At 44.7% G+C, this 15,011-nt stretch overlaps 2 pseudogenes; one reads left to right on the plus strand and one right to left on the minus strand.

Annotated features, from left to right (window-relative positions):
* Nucleotides 1-1,700: 1,700 nt before the first annotated feature.
* LOC133885564 (uncharacterized) lies at nt 1,701-2,631 on the minus strand (annotated as a pseudogene).
* Nucleotides 2,632-13,144: 10,513 nt separating this feature from the next.
* Nucleotides 13,145-14,324, plus strand: LOC133885807 (cytochrome P450 89A2-like; annotated as a pseudogene).
* Nucleotides 14,325-15,011: the final 687 nt, after the last annotated feature.

The raw sequence follows: 15,011 nt of genomic DNA on the forward strand, positions 1-15,011 counted from the left end.
TTGGTGCTGCTTGTTGGTCTTGTGTTGTTGTCTTGAAGAGTCACATTTGCTTGTGAGGTTTGCTTTGTCAAGTGTGCGTTTACTGCTGCCATGGCGGAGCTGTTGAGCTGAATGTAAGCCAACATGGGGATGGCCAGAGTGTTGGTGGCTCTTGACACTGTAGGTTGCAGAAGGAGAATAGTGACGGTCCATGCGGCCCATAGTCCTCCACGATGAACTGAAGGTTCCTAGAGGAGGCACCGGACGCGTTAGGCTTGAGGAAGGAACATTTATGCCATAGTGGCTAGAAGTCCTCCTAGCATTGATTTGTCTTGCAACCTCTTGACAAGAGGAGGAGCCACATCCTGAGAAGGGGGGATTTGACTCAAAGGTGTTGCCTCTATTACCATCGCTGTAGCTTGTCGTGCACCCAGCTCGTCTTGAATGTGGGCACGTAGGTGATGTAGAACTCACTTGATCGCTATGATCGGTGCCGCCGGTGTGGAAGCTTCATCCCTTAACAACCTCGGCGTAACTACGACGACTGAACTCTTCATCTCCACGCACCTGCCCAGCCACAACAAGGGGGTAGCGGGAGGTGCATCTGCTTTTCTGATGGTCATATGCTTGGTTTTGGATGTTATTCGACCGATCCGAGCGGGGAATGGCGGAGGAGACTGCAACGGTAGCTTGAGGGGCCTCAACTAGATGAGAATGAGAAGGGAGATAGGAAAAATGGGGTCTTTGTGCTTGCGAGGACCTGATATGGGCGATGGAGGGGGGGGGGGACGGAGGGGATATTGGAGGGATTTATGGGATTTGGGGTTTTTTTTGCACATTTCGGTAGTGGGTGGTAGTCGCTAGGTGGGGCTGTAACGGCTCCATTATCGTAGCCGGATGTCCTCACGTCATCTTGTGTTGGGTGTTTTTTTTTTTTTTTTTGACAACATTACGGCTGTGGTCACCGAAGCAGTACAAATGTACAATAGCTAAAAGGTTCGGCATCAGCATGTTCTAATTTCCTTGGATGCAGTGATTATGTATGATACGTAGACGGACCATTGAATCACTGTCGCGCATCTTTGCATTCAAGCTCGATAATAAACACGGCGGTAATACAAACGAAGTACTACTTAATTACTTGTAGTCTGAAACTCTTAATCGCGGAGAGTACTACCACCGGGTAAAAACCAATCACACAGTTAAGAGACGCGTAACTGTTCAATGCTAGGAAAGAGGGTCCGGCATCCATCTCGACACTGCAGCTACTGAGAAATGGACACTGGCTCATGGACAGTGCTCTCAGTTCTGAACTTCTGCTAAGCTACACGGCTACACCTCCAAAATGCAGAGGAACTCCAGAGTCCAGAGACAGGTAGCTTCGAAGCACGTGAACTGTCAGCTGAGCTCCAGTCGCGATCGGCGATACGCCACTAGGCAACAACCACAAGAGTTCCAGAGATATATAGAAGCACGCACCAGGATGCATGTGTATATATATACATCCGGCCATTGCAACACGACATCACTAAACAACCAAGACGAACAGCTTGTCTTGTTTCCAAGCACAATAACGGACACTGGATCGAACAGGAACATCCATATGCACGAACAATTAGCTCCTATAGATCACTTTAATTAGGGCGACCCAACCACTGGATGCATGGACGCGGACTGGACGGACGGTGCACATATGCTACGCTCGACAGTGACCGGCCGGCCTATGGGCGCCAGCCGTACACCCAGCCGGGGTCTCCCTCCGCCCACCGCCCCAGAACTGCACCATCCACGGGGTAGGCCGGACGCCGAGGCGGAGCACCCCCTTCGTCGGCGGCGCAGGCTCGTAGCAGTACACCTGGTCGCGGGCTTCTGCGACGTTGGAGCCGGAGAAGAGCCAGCGGGTGGACGAGGACTTCGCCGACGATGCTGAGGGGGAGGAGCGGGACTTGCCAAAGGCGAGCCGGCGGAAGACAGTGGCAATGAAGCCGATCTTGATCCACTTGTTGAGCTTGCAGCCGCAGTACTTTACCCTGCCGCCGACGCCACGGCCGGACTTGCCGTGGCGCCGGACGCTGTGGCCGTGCGGCGCGCCGCGCAGGTGGTAGGCGGGCGGCGGGGTGATGGCCGGGGAGACGACGCCAGCCAGCATCCGGGACGAGTATGCGTCCTTGGGCGTGCCTGGCTGGGACTCCCAGACGAAGGGCACGGCGCCGGGTCCCGCGCCGTAGTAGCGGAAGGACGGGTTGCCGAGTGAGCTCTCCTTGGTGAGCAGCCGCGCGTAGAACTCGCCGTCGTGCGTGATCCGGAGCGGGCTCTGCGGCTTGCTGCTGGGCGGCCTCTCCGCGCCGCCGCCATTTGGAGTGGGCGGCATCTTGATCTCGAGCGGTCGGTTCGGTGATCAGTGGAAGAGGTGGTGGTTGGCGCTGATCGTCGCCGCGTGTGGGAGTGTGGGACGACGGGAGCGAACGATCCAAGAACTCGAGCGATCCAATGGCGCGTTTTTATACGCAGGGCCGCGCTGCTTTGGAGGTCACTTGTGGCTTAAGATACAGTACCACACCTTTCTCAAGCCTTAACCACGATGCGATGCATGGGTGGCGCGCGTGCGAGCAGCTGGGGAGTGAGACTGAGACGTGTTGGCACGTGCCAAGGAGAATTCAGAGGTGGAAGGTGAATACCAAGTGAGATGGAAGAGTGAATACCAAGTGAGATGGAAGAGTGAATCACTGAAACGCATGTGGCGAGCGCCCAGATACTGTTCACTTGTTCGGCTACCAGCTGCACAATCTTTGTGGTTTTTTTAGAGGGCACAATCTTTGGTCAATTACAGTGACGACTTGTGCACGGTACGAGAAGCCCTTGGCACCACCAAACAGCTCCCCATCTCGTCCTGGCCTGGGCCGCCGAAAGCACTGTAGCTCCTCAGCAACGTGCTGAAAACAACGCTGATCATCCTGTCCCACATGCCTTTCATAATTCAAACGAGCGATAATCCAAAAATCGAGGAAAGGACGATTCGGAACGGAAATTTATGGACTGCCGCATGGTACGGTGAACTCTGAACAACCGTTGAACTGAACTGATGGGGCTGCCTCTTATTCCGTTTTCGCCGAGGCTCCTGCGGAATTCTTGGACAGGATAATTCATGCGTGGGCCACACTTCATTTTCAAAAGGTGCTTATTCGGACATTACTGTCAGAGTAATCTTCAGAGCTGTCACGGATGGCCCCTGTTGGGGAGTAGCTGCCAGCTAGGTGAGGCTGTGGAAACGAGTGGCACTAAAAAAGGATCAGATGGGAGCCGAACAAAGGCATGGACGAACAGAACACAGGAACATACTTTTTTTCTGCTCAAGCTCTGATCCCTCTGCCATGTTTGTTTCTCTATTCCTCAATCCCCGCTACTATTCCTTTAAACCCCAATTCAACCTCTAATTCCTCTGTACCCAATCCCCTTTCTCCTTTCCCTACCCCTCAGTTCACTAAGTACCGGTATTTCTCTGGTTACTTGCTGTATGTTGATCGGGAACGTAACGGCAGCCCTATAAAATTATAGATAAAGAAGCGCCTTGGTCTGACTCTGATCCATAACCATCACTTGAATAGTTTAATATTTTTGGCATGCTGGAAGCGGCATTGTTTCGCTTAAAAACTGGCAAAAATTCCCTGTAGCACTATATTCGAAGGGATTTGCTCCTGTACCATTATTTTTTACACGATTTCAAAAATACCACTGGATTTCCTCTCCTTCTCTCTCCGTCTAGCACTCTGTCACAACTCCGTTACTTCTTTCTTCTCCAGCGAGCTTCCTCTTCCTTTTCACCGTAGCTCACCTCTATGTCTTCTTCTCCGCCAAGCGGAGTCAGTTCCCACACGTGTGTCCAGTGCAGAGCAGCAAGCTCGTCCAGATCTGGCAGCATGGCGAAGGAGAAAGGAGGCAAGGTCGTGACTGGGTCACCGTTGCAGAGGAGCACACTGCCAATAGTGGCAGCCCATCATTCAACCCCGACATGCCCTCCGCTGTCCGTTGCGAGCGGACCCCTGACGCTCCCTTCCTCGTCACATGCAACAAGAACGGCCTCACCGCCACTACGCAGCTGGAGGGCGTGTCGGGCATGGCTGCCCGAGCGCCCTCCACCATCTACTGTGAGCCCTCGCTTCGCTCTCCCTCGCCGCGCGCAATGAGGAGGGCCTCCCGGCCACTTCCTCCGCCTGACCTCCATGTACATGGGGTTTATCTTTTTCGGCGTGGTGGCTGAGGAGGGCGAGGAGGCTAGATCTGGTGGCTTCTCGTGCAGAGTGGTGGGGTGCAAGGAGGACGAGTGGCGAGCGGACGTCCGAGCGTCGAGGAAGTGGGGGCACAAGCGTGCATGGGATAGGGCACTGGAGGAAGTGCATGACGGTATATTAGAAGCAGCGGGCAGAAGACATGTATCAAATCTAGTTGAAATAGTGAAAAAATAATGGTACGGGAGCAAACCCCTTCGTATCCAGTGCTATGAGAGCAATTTGCCCAAAATAATTTCGGTTTGTGTCGGTCTCGTTGTGTGTTGAACAGATCTCAGATCTCGCATGCGCAGAGAGACACATAAGACAGGTACACTCATTGACGAAAGCTGTATAATAGCACAGCTTCTTCTTCTTTGGGAGATGAATGTATGGCCCAAACTGAGCTCGGGAGAAAAGACGGGCCGCGTAATTTCACAACTGAACTTGAGATTATTTTATTTTTTATATTTCCGAAATCAAAAAATTACAAAAATAACTACCCGTTTGATAAAAATACAAAACTAGGCTACTGTCGTCGTTTCAGACAACCCTTACCCGTTGAATGGGTGACATGTTTAAAAATAAAAAATAATATGTTCCATTGCTCTAAAAATTCAAAATATAATCAAAATAGTTATGAAAATTTCTAAAAAAAATTTGATGGTGTAGAAGATGTTATGATCTAGCTTAAAAAAATAATGGACATAACTATGATTCGTACGATCAGATTCTATATAATAAAATTTATCTTTTTTATTTCTAATTGTACAAGTAATTTTTTGAGTTGAAATTTTCAGAGAGCTATATTATAGCATCATCTACATCACCAATTTTTTTAGATTTTTTGAATTTTGAGAGCAATAGAATGCAATTTTTTTAAAAAAAAATGTCACCAGTGAAAAGCTGACAAGTTTATTTTTTTGCACATGTCACCCGTTAGAAGGTCAATATTAGTCTTTTTCAAATGGATGTCTATTTTTATAATTTTTATTTTCGAAATATAAAAATATAAAAATCCTGAACTTGATGGAGAACATGGGCCGGACGGCCCATATATAATCCGACTGCTTGTTCTCTCTCGGTTGGTCGTAACTCCATGATTTTTTTTAAAAAAAATCAAGAATACAAATTTAAATTTTGCAGTTTGAATTAAAAAGAGAATGTTTGAATTTATTTGAATTCAAATTGAATTAAAAAAGATAATATCATATGAAATGATAAAAATACATATAAATAGAGCACTACAAAGGAACTCACATTTTATCCAAATAATCTAGGGTTGGAAACATTTTTATAAATTAGTAAATCACATTATAAGAATATTAGTGAATTTTCCTCAATTTATGGGAATTTATGTGAGGTATGAAAAATTTCTAAAAGTTATAAAAGTAGAGTTCTTTTAAGAATTTTAATTAAATATTGGCTAAGATTTTTTTATCAAACTAATTAAAATAGGTTGCTAGTGAGCTCTCGTTTACTCATAAAAATATTTTAAATTTTTGAATCACTCTAATACTCGTAAATAAAACTTAGAGTTAAATAAAAAAAACAGAACTCACACGTACACAATAGACACAAGCCTACGGACGCATAACTATCGAAGCATTTATATTCGAAAAATCTATCGCCCAATAAGTGGGTGATATCTTTTTGGATGGCCCCCTTGCGTGAGATCTTGCCCTTTAGCGGGCAAGAAATATCTCGCCCACTAAACGGGTGACATGTTGTCTCACCGTATTTTTTAATCTACTGACTGGAGGGATCCACAAAGTGTCGTTCATTCATCGGACGAGATCTTATTCTCGTCTGATGAACAGGTGACAGTAGCCTACTCTTGTAGTTTTTGAAATGGGCATATATTCTTAAAAAAAGTATATATATATATATATATAATAAAAAAAATTGGTAACTCTATTTGGTTCATTGACTTCATTGTCGACATCAGCCTTCGGCTGAAGAATCTAGTTATCTAATGGCCCGATGAGCTACACAAATTAAGCCCAACAAAGGCTGAAGAATATAGTCCTTGACGGGCCTAAGCTACGAGATTTAGGCTTAACCCATTGCAAGCATCTACGCGCCCGCTACGTCGTCAATACCTGCATTCCTGAGGCTCATTCATGTTACAGGGTTTTTTTTTTTTAGAAAAGAGAGTTATTTCATTAACCGGGCGTCTACATTACTTAGCTGAAACTTATTACACATGGTTTTGCTATGCGTAGACATCTATCTACCTTATAGCCACCACCATCCTCTAACAAGTGAGGTTTAATAAATAGCAAATGTTCAATATTAAGCATGTATTTTATTGTTAAACCTTCATCTATTTTTTTACAAAAACATCATAGTTATTTCTAGCAGGCGACATGCGGTGTGCATTGTGCCCCGCTCCTCTTTTTATAGCAACGCTAAAAAACTAGTCCAACATTACCCTTAAGATAACCTGTATAGAACATTACATCTTTTCATTATCAAATCATATATCATTTTGACAAAGCCATCACAGCAAATAGCACCAGGTCCCATCAAAATTTCAGCTGAAGGTTAGTCCATTGCTTTCCAATGGAAGCTAGGCATGTACGTTTCTTTTTTCCTAAAGACTAAATTCTGAGCATGCATGCTCTTATCATACGGTATGCACGTTCGTATAAGCCGTTCATTGAGCACCAGATGTTATTGGCTCGTATGCTGTTGCATGTATAAAGAAGAGAAATACGACAAAATTGGTGACGTCATTCACATGCAACTCCATTTCAAAACTTTAAAAAACTATATTTTCCAAACCAAGCATCTAAATTAAAATCCGATTGCACCATTGTGATTCGTGCGATAAGAGCTTCAAAACTAGACCCCAGTTCAGTATATTTTGATGATATTTTTTTAACATCAATTTCATATAAAATAGTGCTTCTGTGTGTATTATAATTTGCTTACAATTTTTTGAAAACTTGCTCATGACTTTACAAAAATTGCTTATTCGTCGAAATGTGTTTCTCAAATCTGTACCCAATTATGCTAATTTTGCTTTTCAAATTCACGTAATATGCTTTTCTAGGTTCATATAAATTGCTTGTAATTTGGAACATATGTTTTTTTATGAGTTTACACGGATTTGAGTTTTGCAAATTGAAACAATTTGCTTTTTGGATTTTCTAGATTACTTGGGTGCGCCTCTCTTCTTTGCTATATTGTTCTGTTAGTCTTTGTTAGGATTACTAAAAATGAAAAGATGGTCAGATAAAATGCTTTTTCACAGCATATAAAATGTTTTTCCATAGTATATAAAATGCTTTTTTCAATACATAGGATTTTTGCCTATGAACATAGAAATTCGTTTTTTTCTCAGGTGTTGTCGCAGACGTGCTCTGCGTGCGGATGCCAATTTAACTAATTAGAAAAATAATTAATTAAATATTTTTCTAATTAAAAGTGTGCATGCTTATCCGTTTATAGCATGCACGGTCAGTATTTAGTCGATGTCTTTTTTTCCGATTCGCATTCTTGAGGTGGAATCAATCTGCTGTGACCACAGTTCGTTAAAAGGAAAAAAATAATGAAATGCATGTAGCGCATAGATATTTTTCCTTTGTTGGCTTGGTTACAGTAAAAAGAAAACGACTTCATGAAGGGTGACCGATTATTTTAGTGAAACAGCAGAAAAGCATGCATTGTGGTTCTCCCATCGGTTTCACATCGTCTGAATTTTCAAGACACTTGCATGAGTGCATCTGATTATTGCTTGGATTGACAAAGTATCCCTTGGTTATCATTGTAGAGTATGCATCTTACGCACACATATATAAAGAAGGTATCTTTACCCAAAGAGGGCTGGCTCTAATTAGATGTCATCGATCTAGTGTATTCCTTGATCAATTGAAAATATCAAATGATTCACTCGACACCACGATTTGTTCTCTGTTGGTCGTCTCAAGCGACGGCGACCGGCGACGAGGGACTGGGGTTAGAGTTTGGGCCGGGATTCACCTTCATCGATCCCACCCCAGCCATAGATGGAGGGAGGTGGAAGGGACTGAGACGCCCGATCTGCGGGTCGTTGGAGAGCGACAGGCAGTTGATCGATAAATATAAATAAATAATTAAAAACAGTAAAGGAGTGTAATGGATGGTTGGATGGGAATACAACAAATAGAATTGATCCATTTAACTTTTCCAAGAAATTACTCAAATGATGCATAGAGTACAGGCCCTCCCTAAAAATATAGATGCCAGTTATTGCTCAAATTAAAAAAACTAGCAAGGTGGAGTACGCTAATAGCGTGGGTAGCATCGCTGTAATATTTTTTCTCACGATGACTTATGATTAATTGTATTTTACATTGAATTTTTATTTAGGTATTTTAATTTTATAATAATTTGATTTTTTTTCTAAGACTATATTTGGTATGGATCCTTCTTTTTTCTATTATAACCTTAATTTCAATTATTATTTATTTTATTTTATTTAGACTATTTCTTTAGATATTTTACTTCCAAAACTGTATAGAAATAAAATTGCTAATTTTCAATAATTTTTAATTTAACTATTTATTAATCATATTTGATAAAATCGTATTTGATATTGACACTTTGATTTAATCTATACTGTTAGATGTCTATAACAACTAGTGGTCTAGATTTTTGTGATTAATATGGTAATTTCATAATCTTGAGAGCAAATATGGTGACTTATTTTAACACTCAAATAATAATATAATATATTACCCAAATGTCCTTATTCGTGAAGGGGCGACTTAATACCATCTCCTACAAATTATTTTCTAGCACCTACTTCTACATAATTTTTAGACTATGGAAGTATAAATTCTGACATGAGAAACTAAATTAAAATATGTCTATGTTTATTTATGATGAGTGATTGATAAGGTTGATTGATTTGGTTTGATGATTTTGATATTACATGAGCATGTCTATGTATTGCAATGATTATCATGACTAATCAAAGTTGCAGAATAAAATAGAGTTAGAGTGTTTTATTTCTGAGCTAGTAAAATTGCACTCGTCGGATGATCTGACGCTCGGGAAATTAAACTCGCCGGATGGTCCAGCGTTCAGAAGAGTTTGACGCCGGAGCATTTTAAATCAAAAGCAAAAGTTGAAGTACTCGCTATATGGCCCAGCGTTCAAATGAAGTACAGGTCGGAGCATTTTTTCTAGAGAAGTTGCATAACGTGCCTAGGGTAAAATCTACACACCGGATGGTTCGGTGATGGGGTGAAATGGATGCCGGACTAATTTTTCCAGAGAAGATGCAAAGCGTGTCTGGTGAAGATGTACACGCCAGATGGTCCGACGTTTTAAGTGTGCTCACCGGATGCTTCGTCGGAGTAATTTTTCCAGATATGGTGCACGATTGACCCTAGTGAGATTGTACTCACCGGATGGTCCGGTGATGTGCTTTGTGCACACCGAAGGCTTCCCCGAAGTGTTTTTCAGGAGGTTTTCAGCAGAGGAAATATTGCATAGACTGGATGATCCGGCGTTCAGAAACCAGAACACGCCGGAACATCTGGCATTCACGTTTTTCTGTTGGATGTGTTGTGCAACAGAGATTTTGTTTCGACTAACTTGTGACAGAGTTAAATGATGTTGGAAATTCATATTTGTTTATCTTGTGTTGTACAGGTGATGGATGCAATTTGGTGTTGACTACGAAATGATCGGGGCCAAGTAGGGTGTTTGGTGTCAGACGATCGAGGAGGCTGGGCAGAGTCAAGAGTGATCCTAGTTGTACATATGGAAGTCAAGCAAAATATGTGAAGGTTGATGATGACAGCGTGTTGACAAAGTCAAGAGAAAGAGATGTCGATGCAAATAACAAGGCGGCCCGAGATATCGAGAGCGGGAGAGACTTGTCGGTGGCCCAGATCGCAAGATGAAGTACATGTGTCGATATCAGGATGCTTGCTTAAGGCTTAAGCAAGTGGTAGTGAGTCACGTTTTGAGAAGCGTGCAAGACGGTTTCGCGGTTTGATCTCAAAACCATAGACGGATAGAGTGCACATAACATCATCGCGAAGCTTGCGTCGATGTGAAGCTAAGTCATGAAGAAGTCACAGCTGTTCTATGGACAAAGTGAAAATAGGACAAAAATGTCCCGATGGTAGGCATTAGAATAGAGGGTATTTTGGTAACAGAAAAACTTAAGTGCTAAGTTACCTCCCTAGACTTATAAATAGAGTGGTAGGGTTGTGAGGGTAGCTTGAGCCAACCATTTGAGAGCTTTGTGTTATGGTTTTAGAGGAGAGGGAGATGATAGCTTAGTCTATATATAGATGGGAGCTTTTGTAAGTGAAACTACTTTGTAATCTTCTGAAAATAGGGCAGACCTTTGCAACAATTGAAGTGCATGTTTCTTTCGATGCTTGTGTTCATATACTTCTAGTTTCTTTTTATTGGCTTTCTTGCTGTGTTGTGAGTTTTTTCTTTTTGGGCTGTGATTTTCGTTTTGGTCGATGAGCTAAAATTTTCTCACTTTGTGAAGTTATTATTTATATTATTAGAGGCATAAAATTCACATTCAGAGTTGGTCTTGAATTCAATTGCCTCTAGATCATCAATTTGGAGAATTTCTTCTTCCGTTGATCTTTTCTTTGAGTCTTAGATTTCTTTCTTCAAGTTGCTATCTTTTATGGTAATGACTCGTGGAATAATTTACAATAGAACTTAGAGTTCATTTACATCTAGGAGAGCCATATTTTTCCGTGAAGATTTCCATAGCAACTCATCTCTCTCTGATTTTTGCTTCCGCTCTTGGTTTTGAGATGCGTTGGATGATAAAATAGGAGAAGATCATAAAAAAATATGTGAGGCGTATATTCACCCCTCTCTCTGGTTACCATTATCGATCCTACACAACCTCCGTACAAATAGGACTTCAATGATGCATTGAGCCATTACACTACCATCACCGAGAAAAACCGAAACAAATCAGCTTAAAAAAACAATACAGAAAATAGAGAAATGAAAAAAAAACATCCATTCCTCCGCTCTAATCCAAGGTTCACGTTACCGACCGGAGCTCGGTTACCGAGCTCCGGCGGTAACCGAAATCTCGCGGTAACCGCGGTTACTGGTCAAAAATTCAAAAAAATCAGAGAAAATTCATTCGGCAAAATTTGAATTTTTGCGAAAAAAATCGTGTTTTTGCCCTCTCGGTAACCGCTCGGTTTTGGTTGGTTACCGAGCGGTTTGGGTCGGTTACCGAGCGATTTTCTCGCATTTTTGATTTGGCCGGTTACCGAGCGGTTTGGGTCGGTAACCGCTCAGTTTTCTCGATTTATCGAGCGGTTTTATCGAATTTCAGCGCAGTTCAACAAAAAACCTAAAAAAGAGCTCAATCTTGTAAAATCAATAACTAATTCATCTGAGCTTCATATCAAGTGAAACAAATTTTGTTGGCTTCCTTGTAACATGATCTACATGATAAAAGTATGTGAGAAATTTTCTGTGAGAAATTTTATTTTTTAAACCAAGTTAAATGCATAGTTTACTCTTTGCTAATCCAAAAATCTTGAAACTAATTTTTTTGTCTTCTTACATGATCCTATATCTTTTAAAAATACATGAACTCATGAATTAGTTATTGTAACATGCATGATTGTGTAAATGTGTTGCGACTAGATTAATTCATAACTGACCCATCACACCTCAAAAATTAGTGAAACCGCTTTCATTAGCTTATTTATACTATGATTTACGTAGAAAAAATAATAATAGACATGAAAAGGTTAATTACAGTGCTGTTTCTTAACATATTCACTTTATGTTTGTGAACTTTGTAAAAATTATAGAGAATTTAATAAAACTCTAAATAATGTGAAATCAATTTTAAATATTCTCTTAAAATACGTTTTATACAAGAAAAATATGTGTTTGTATGTTACACTTTTCCTTAACGTGAGTTAATAATTGAGCCGCATGCTTCAATTTTTTTCATTTTTTTTCAAACTTTCTCCCTATAGAATATGATGCAAACGACATTATTTTTGAAATTTTTTTCACAGAAGGTCTTAGAATTGTGTCTAGTTTTTTTAAGATTTTTTTTGAATTTGTTTTATTTTTTTCGAATTTTTCGAATTTAAATTTTGGTTACCGTTCGGTTTCTGAAAGCGGACTGGACCGAGAAGTTCGGTAACCGTGATTTTTAGACGGTTACCGACGGTTTTTTAACCCTGCTCTAATCCACCATATATGTCATAACATCTGATTTTTTGCTTGCTGATATTTCCAGCCACAATAGACATGCATAAATACTTAGGTACGCGCGCGCTCTGGACAAAAAGAAGTTCGATCGAGTGTGATCGAAATGCATGAGCACGGCCATGGAAAGCAGCTTGCTGCCTTCCGCCTCACCGTTTATTCTTTCCTTTTCCACATTGATAATTGCGGTGCTTTGCAATTTCGTTAGGCAGCTCGGCGCACGTAAGTGGCCGTCGCAATCGGCAATAACCAGGGAGTCCGTCCTCCGCCTCCTCGGCATCCGCCTAGGCGATGTGCCGACGACCGTCGTCAGAGACGGTGCCGTCGCGGTGGACGCGCTCGTCCACCGCGCCGACGCCTTCTCAGACCGCCCCGCCGGCGGAGGGGCCACCTCCATCATCTCCGATGGCCGCCTCCAGATCATCACCACCGTGCCGTACGGCCCGCACTGGGTCGCGCTCCGCCGCAACCTCAGCTCAGAGGCGTTCCACCCCGTCCGGGGCCTCGCGCGTGCGGCACCCCACCGCGCGCGGGCGCTCACCGCGCTCGTCGCCGACATCGCCGCGCGCTCCGCGCGCGGCGGCGGCGTGGTGCCCGTCCGCGAATGCCTGTACACCGCGCTGTTCGCGCTCAACGTGGCCACGTGCTTCGGCGACGGTGTGGACGGCGAGCAAATTGAGGCCATGCGCGCAGCGCAACGGGAGTTCCTCCGCATCCTCCCGACTTTCCGTGTCTTCGCCACCTTTCAGAAGGTTCGTCTGCTGCACACACATGCGAATGCATTATCATGGTCTTCCGGACTGATTAAATTTCGCTCGTCCAATTCATGCTGTACTTTTTGCAGGTCGCGAGGCTGCTGTACTTTGATAGATGGAAGCAGCTGGTCTGCTCCCGCCGGAGGCAAGAAGAAATGTATCTCCCACTGATCAGAGCATGCCAGGAGCGGCGCCGTACTCGCGGTGCGACGACGACGACGACGTACGTGGACACTCTCCTAGACCTCGAGGTCCCGGCGGAAGGCAACCTGCACCGGCGGCGGAAGCTCTCCAATGGCGAGATGGTGGGTCTCGTGTCGGAGTACCTGGGCGCGGCGACGGGGACAGTCCTCGCCCTGCTGGAGTGGACGCTGGCGAACCTGGTGCGGCGGCCAGACATCCAGAGCCGGCTGCGCCGCGAGGTCGAAGCGTCCGGCAGCGATGCGTGCACGTACCTGCGGGCAGTGGTGATGGAGTCGCTGCGGCGGCACCCCCCGGTCCCGTCGGTGCAGCGGCACATGAGCAGCGACGCGCTGGTCGGTAGCACCCGCGTCGCGCGGGGCACCTTGGTCAACTTCTCTCTGGAAGAAATCGGCAGAGATTGCAAGGCAAGCAAAATATATGGCGCCAACAATTCCAGTTTTATTTACTGCATCCATTATATTGTGTGGAAATTTGTTTAATCAAATTAATAACAGACTGCAAAATAAAAAATGACAGGTATGGACGTCTCCAGAGGAGTTCTGTCCGGACAGGTTCATGCCGGGCGGGGAAGGAGCAGGGGTGAGGCTGACCATCGGCAGCAAGGAGGCAGCCAAGGTGATGATGATGCCGTTCGGGGCTGGGCGAAGGATATGCCCAGGAATGGGATACGCCATCCTGCACCTAGAGTACTTCCTTGCAAACATGGTCACGGCCTTCGAATGGCATCCGATCAAGGGGGAAGAGGTGGATCTCGAGGCGGAACATGGGTTCTTCACCACCATGCAAAACCCGCTCCGTGCACATGTCGTGCCACAAACAACGGCGATGGTAACAGTGTAATCAGCGTCACGGCACATACTGTATTTTTATGTCTTCAATAAAACGAAAGAGTACACGTTTCGATGTTGGTGTGTTGTGTTCTTGACAATTGTTGCACTCTAGCAACTTGCACAATGATACTTGACCGAGCGCGCTCGCCTGTGTCGACCAGCCACTCGTAGGACTGGAAATAAAACTCGAGGCGCTTGCGAGTCAGCTCTGGTTCGAATAGGCTCGACTCGGTGGCCAAACGCGTCGAGCCTGAGCCACCTTCCCAGCTTGGTGGCCAGACGAGCTAAGCCCGAGCGGGCTCGTAAGTGGCTCGATGGCTCGGTCGCCAGCCCACCCACAAAGCCCCAGCACTTGCCCATTCCAACTTCCAAGCCTCTTCCCCACCCCTTCAATTCTCAATATCCCAGTCCCAGAGATGCACCGCCACCCTCACCCCTCAGATCCTGCACTCCTGCTGCTCTGGCCGCAGCCCGTAGACTCCGTAGTCCTGTTGTGTCGTCAGCCCACCACCTCTCCACCCACCAGTGCCTCTCCGATGGATGCCGGAGGCGGCCTGCGACACCTACGACTACAACTACTCGGCAGGGCCGCTACGGCTGCCGTACTCCGTCGATAAGTTCCTCCAACTGTGTGCGGTTGTCAAGCGGGAGACACAGGCTGCAGCAGGTGGGTCGGCCTCCTCCTCGTCGCACCGCGTGCACGCCAGCGGCAGGCACCACCACCACTCCCTCTCCCTGTGCACCCGCACGAAGTT

The sequence above is a fragment of the Phragmites australis genome, chromosome 11 (assembly GCF_958298935.1).
Source record: "Phragmites australis chromosome 11, lpPhrAust1.1, whole genome shotgun sequence".
Taxonomy (NCBI): Eukaryota; Viridiplantae; Streptophyta; class Magnoliopsida; order Poales; family Poaceae; genus Phragmites; species Phragmites australis.